Genomic DNA, 6,367 nt, shown 5'->3' on the forward strand with positions numbered 1-6,367 from the left:
ACTCGAAAGTATGCCAATAAGCGTTGTGTCAGAAGTCCTAAGTATCTTTGTGGTCAGAGAGTATGGCTTTCCACCCAGAATTTACCTCTCCTGACTACTTCCCGCAAACTGGCCCCCAGTTTTATCGGACCTTATCAGATTTCTAAGGTCATTAGTCCTGTCACGGTCAAATTGAAACTCCCTTCCAATCTTCGTCGCATCCATCCCGTTTTTCACGTTTCGTGCATTAAACCAGTCATGCGCACACCTTCACGCGCCCCTCCACCTCCCCCTATTCGGGTCGAGGGTGCCCCTGTTTACACGGTGCGTAGACTCCTAGATATGCGTCGTCGAGGGCGGGGTCACCAGTTTCTCGTGGACTGGGAGGGTTATGGTCCTGAGGAGAGAAGTTGGATCCCCTCCCGGGACATTCTGGACTGCTCTCTCATCGATGAATTCCTCCGCACTCGCCAGGGGGCGCTCCTTAGGGGACAGGCACTGTCATGCTTTCGGTTTCCCTTCTCCTTTTTTTTCCCTTCTGCTGGTCATCTCATTACACTCACACACCTCTTCAGCTGTTCACATTATCTCTCCTCTACCGCGCTAATTGATTCACACCTGTTCTCTCTTTCCTCTAATCACCTTTGCTATTTCTAGTTGCCATTTTCCCTCGCTCCTTGCCAGATTATTTCGTTTGCTATTGATGCATGAAGCTGCACTAACCCTTTATTGCTGTCGTGTCGTGTCGTGTCCTGTCCTGCATATTGAACCGTCAGTCTCAGGTCGGATCTAACTGTGCTCTGTACTTACCTGACGCTCTGTCCAGTCCGGCCGACGCCGACGAGTCCCCTGCACAGTCTTTTCTCCAGCCATCTGATCTTGTTTCTTACGAGAGAAAGGAGGACAACGAACGCCTTTCCCTGTGCGCTGACAGTGTGCTGACCCGTTTTACGAGGAAGGACTTTCTGTTACGGATTTACATCGAAAAGAGACTTTCTGTTCACCGTTTGTGTGCCTCCTCGGCTGCCTTTGTTATTTATCTGAAGACTTGTTTTTCTGTTACACTGCTATTCCCTATTAAAAGTCTTCATTTGCATTTCACTTTTGGGTATTACCTCTCCTCACTACAATGCCACATTGTTTTAATTGTATGGGGCAATACTGCAGTCATTTTGGCAATAAAAATGTAAAAATATATTGCAGTAATTAGAAACTGTCCCAAGACTTCATGTAGGCCTAATCATTCATAGTTTCATTATTGGGCAATTCACAAGTTCACACTTACATATAATTAGCTGAAGTATTATAATGCATATTTGGCGTGCTGTCCGGGGAAGGGCTCCGAGCTTAGGAATGGCCCGAACCTAGAGTACCCCCCATTTAGAAGTTTAATATGAACTCCAAGTGGAGGAGATGGGGTAGAGGGGGGATGCTGATAAACCGTCAGTGGATAGAGGTAAGTCAGCTGTTTTTATACCCTAGTGTTGATTAACTTAAGTGTGCTCCACCTGTGCTAATTATAAATGTGTTTTATAGACTATTTTAGATTTAGCAAATAGGCCTACATGTGTAAAAAAAATAAATACATAAATAAATAAGTTTTTGGACGACAATATATTTTGTATATATTTACAATGCACAAACCAGAAGCAACAATATCTGCAGAATGGAGAGGGACTGACCATTCACAAAACAAAATATCAATTTTATTTCAATTTTAATTTTTGTGTTTCAGAGGAAAAATCAATGTTAAGGATGTGACATTTCTCTGTTATGGACCGTTCTGAAAGCAGAATTTATGCAAACGTGTATAAATGTTTTAAAAACTTTAACAGAGATGTCTAGTAGCCTATTGTACACGCCTTTAGAGAAAAATGCAACCTTCATTCAAATTATATAATCAGGGAGTATTTGCTTTTGTTTTGCATTGGTTCCTTTAAAAGTAGGCTAAACATTTTTCTCATGAGGTACCCCAGTTTTTCTTTACTTCATTATCAGGAAAAAAATCAAGTGATCATGCGGGCGTCTCCCTGTCATGCATGCACATTAATACTTTTCCGCACAAACACTTAAATATAAATAGTAATAGAGCACATTTATTTTAGGTTAATGCTGGGATCAGCATTAAAATAAATCTTCACAAGTCTACATCAGAGACAGGTTCAGTTATAACCTGTAAAATGAAGGCTATTAGACATTTTAAAATGACCTGCAGTTCCTGTTCGTTGATCATTAGTTTTCCTGTCGCAGTCATAAGTGTTTTATTACTTAAATTGTTTTTTTCCATAAATTGCTTATGCATTTAAGGATAAAGATACAAAGCAGGTTAAGTTAAATTGTGCAAATAATTATAAAATGCTATAGACTGCAAAAAAGATTGCAGTTTCACATTTTGCATATGCAAAACAAAGTAAATTTTTTTTTTTACATGCAATGATACAAAATAAACAAGATTTGTAATGAAGAAAAAATAGACAAATAAGAATAAATGATGTAGCCCCTCAGCACATCTCTTGAGCATAGCACTCAGCAGCGTGCACGCCGAACAACCAAATCTTGCACTCTCAGAGCAGATTATTATAAGTTATGTGAAACAAGTGTGAAACAAGTAATTTTTTTAAAATAAGATAATAGTGACAATGAACATTATATGAAATTTAAATTAGTTTTGACGATTTGCCCTTCAGTCCGCTAGTGCATTTCTGACCCGCACTTGGCTGAATTTCTGTGAAAAAGACAATTTCTATAATGTTATGATACCGAAAGCCTGGAACAGATTACAGCAGTAGTCTATAGACCTACACAGTAAGCCATCAGTCATTAGCATGATTATTATGAGAGAACTTTAAACAGAGGACATTTCATTAAAGGGTTAGTTCACCCAAATATTAAAATTATGTCATTAATGACTCACGCTCATGTCGTTCCAAACCCATAAGACCTCCGTTCATCTTCGGAACACAGTTTAAGATATTTTAGATTAAGTCAGAGAGCTTTCTGACCCTCCATTGAAAATGTATGTACGGTATAATGTCCACGTCCAGAAAGGTAAAAAAAACATCATCAAAGTAGTCCATGTGACATCAGAGGGTCCGTTGGACTTTATTCCGCTTTTTCTTCTCTTCCGGGTCAGTTGTGAACGCGACTGCTGTGACTGTTGACGTACGACACTGCTGACGTGTTTTCTGGTGCGCCCAATAACAAAGAAAACACGTCAGCAGCGTTGTACGTCAGCGGCGTCACTACAGTGTTGTGAACGCGCTCACAACAGACCCGGAAGAGAAGAAAAAGCGGAATAAAGTCAAAAAAATTTTTATTTTTGGACCGAAAAGTATTTCCGATGCTTCTATAAATTGCAACGGACCCTCTGATGTCACATGGACTTCTTTGATGATGTTTTTATTACCTTTCTGGACGTGGACAGTATACCGTACATACATTTTCAATGGAGGGACAGAAAGCTCTCGGACTAAATCAAAAATATCTTAAACTGTGTTCCGAAGATGAACGGAGGTCTTACGGGTTTGGAACGACATGAGGGTAAGTCATTAATGACATAATTTTATTTTTTGGCTGAACTAACCCATTTAATCAATCCCTTCTTTTCAGTTTCAAAGATTTATCTAAATCATCCCAAGTTTAATTTATCCGTTTCTTGTTTTAGTTAGGCCTAAATAATGGGAGCAAAATTATACAGTGCCTCACATTTTACTAAAATAAAGGAAAGAATTCATAAAATAGGTTACGCTACAAGTTCTTAATTAGTGAACAGAAATCTTTTCCCCACGTAGTTCTTTGTCAAGATAAAGGACAGGTAACGAATATAAAAGTATGTGCATGAAAAAACGCATGCTGTTTTATTAAAGGAATGTTAATATATAAATTAAAATTTTATTTTTTAGTCATGGGGGAAGTTGTGGCCTAATGGTTAGAGAGTTTGACTCCTAACCCTAAGGTTGTGGGTTTGAATCTCGGGCCGGTAATACCACGACTGAGGTGTCCTTGAGCAAGGCACCAACTGCTCCCTGGGCACCGCAGCATAAATGGCTGCCCACTGCTCCGTGTGTGTGTGTTTTCACTGTTGTGTGTGTACACTTTGGATGGGTTAAATGCAGAGCATGAATTCTGAGTATGGGTCACCATACTTGGCTGTATGTATTGTGGCGGGAGGAGCAAACGACAGACACAGTGGGGGTGGTGTCAGGCCTCGGAGAGGCTTTTATTAACAGAAAATAAACCAAAAGAGGGAATAAAAGTGTCCAAAAAGGGAGGCGTGTCCAAAATAAACAGGGAATCTGGTGTCCTTGTCGTGCTGCAGGGTTTGTGTAGGTGGGGCAGTGTTCAGGAGGGAAGGGTCCAGGTAAGGGGTGGAGTCCGGCGGCCACACGCGCTCCCCTCTTCGGTTCGGGGCGTGAGGTATGGTGGCTTCTTCCAGCAGCTGCATTCTTCTCGCTGGCCGCGGCGCTTGAAAGGGATAGACGGCCCGGCATCCTGGCCCGACGGCCGTGAAACGTGAATCCATGTATGTAGCCTAGCCTGAAATAGGCTACCACTTTTAATGCTCCGGTGCAAAGTAAACCACCATTTCTTTAAGGTAATATAACACATGATTTATATTATATTACCTGTAAATGTTTTAAATCTAAAATAATGGGTAATACTTAGCTTAGCGTAATGTAACGCCACGCCAGCAGAAGGAGCCATTACCTGAGTATTGACTGTTCACCGCTCCCTCTGCTTCTACAGTCATTTCCTGTTGAGGACTATTTAACATGAGTCAGCGTGTTACTTCACTGTGAAGTATTGCCAGTTTACCTGCCTTACCGAGCATTTTCCTTGTGATTATTCTGACTGCCTGTTTGTTTATGATTCTGCCTGTTTCCTCATTCAAATCTCTTGGATTGCCCCATTGGATTTACTGCCTGATTGGACTGATGTTTGTGTTTGACCTATTTGCCTGCCTACTCGTCTCTGCCTATTGGATTACCCCTGTGCATGTTGAAAGATCGGACTGCCATTACGGTACTGACTCTTTGTCTGGTTTCACGACTCTGTTTGTAAGATCTTCCCTTAATAAACTCCTGCAAATGGATTCTCATACTGCCTCAGCCTCGTCGTTACAGAATACTTCGCCTCAACTGAATCCAGCAGAAGTTACCGCCATGCAAGCAGCGTTCGCTTATCAAAGTATTGTATTAAAGGGGTACCAAGATCAACTGGGTAAACTTCAAGCAGTCAACGAGCACTTGACGAACTACATCCAGTCTCTTCCATCAGCCATGCTGAGAGCGGTGAGTTTCGCACTACCTGATAAGTTTGATGGTTCTACTGATCGATCGTTTTGTTCGACAAGGGAAGATTTATTTCGAGAACCAGGATGACAAGTTTAATTCTGATGATCAGAAATATGCCGTCATGATGTCATTGTTGTCTGGGAAGGTGATCGACTGGGCTGCAGCTGTTTGGGACACTGACATGCGATTTAGACGATCGTTTGATTACTTCATACAACAACTTCAAGAAGTATTCGAATATCCCGCAGGGGGCAAGGATATATCGACTCAACTTCTACAAATATCCCAAGGTAACAGAACAGCTGCTGAAGACGCCATCTTGTTTCACACCCTCACGGCTCAGAGTGGTTGGAATGATGTTTCTCTGAAGGCTGTGTTCCAGAGGAGCCTCAACACTGACCTACAGGCAGAATTGGTTTGTAAGGGAGAAAATGTATCGTTTACTGACTTTGTCAAGCTTGCAATCAAGATGGATAATTTAATGAGACAAACTCCTCAAGGAAGGTATGTGAGTGAGATACCGCCTGTTACCCCAAAGATGACTCAAGCCATACCTACCGATACCGTCAAGTTCCTTGGAGAACCCATGCAAGTAAACCCTACCAAGCTCTCCGAGATTGAACGAGCAAGGCGACTCCAACTTCATCTCTGTCTCTACTGTGGTGAACCAGGCCATCGCTGCCAGAGATGCCCAGAACCCAGAACCCCATTATGGTAAATATGGAACACTTCTCATTGCCTAGTAATCAAGCGTTCAAATTTCCTCTTACCTTGAAAACTGAAGAACTGTCCATATCGTAAACGGCAATGATCGACTCTGGAGCTGCATTAAATCTCATCCATGAGGATATCGTCAGGAAGTACAACTTACCCGTCCAACCATGTAACCCACCCATTAAAATTAAGACCATCAACGACACTGCAATCGGAACTGGAATAACTCATCAAACCAAGACACTTACACTGCAAGTGGGATTATTTCACCAAGAGTCCATATCCCCCTACGTCGTTAACTCACCTAAGCATGAAGTCATCCTAGGATTTTCATGGCTGTCCGTTCACGACCCGGTCATATCTTGGCATCAGGGTGAGTT

This window comes from Cyprinus carpio, chromosome B4 (assembly GCF_018340385.1).
Source record: "Cyprinus carpio isolate SPL01 chromosome B4, ASM1834038v1, whole genome shotgun sequence".
In the NCBI taxonomy this organism is placed as follows: domain Eukaryota; kingdom Metazoa; phylum Chordata; class Actinopteri; order Cypriniformes; family Cyprinidae; genus Cyprinus; species Cyprinus carpio.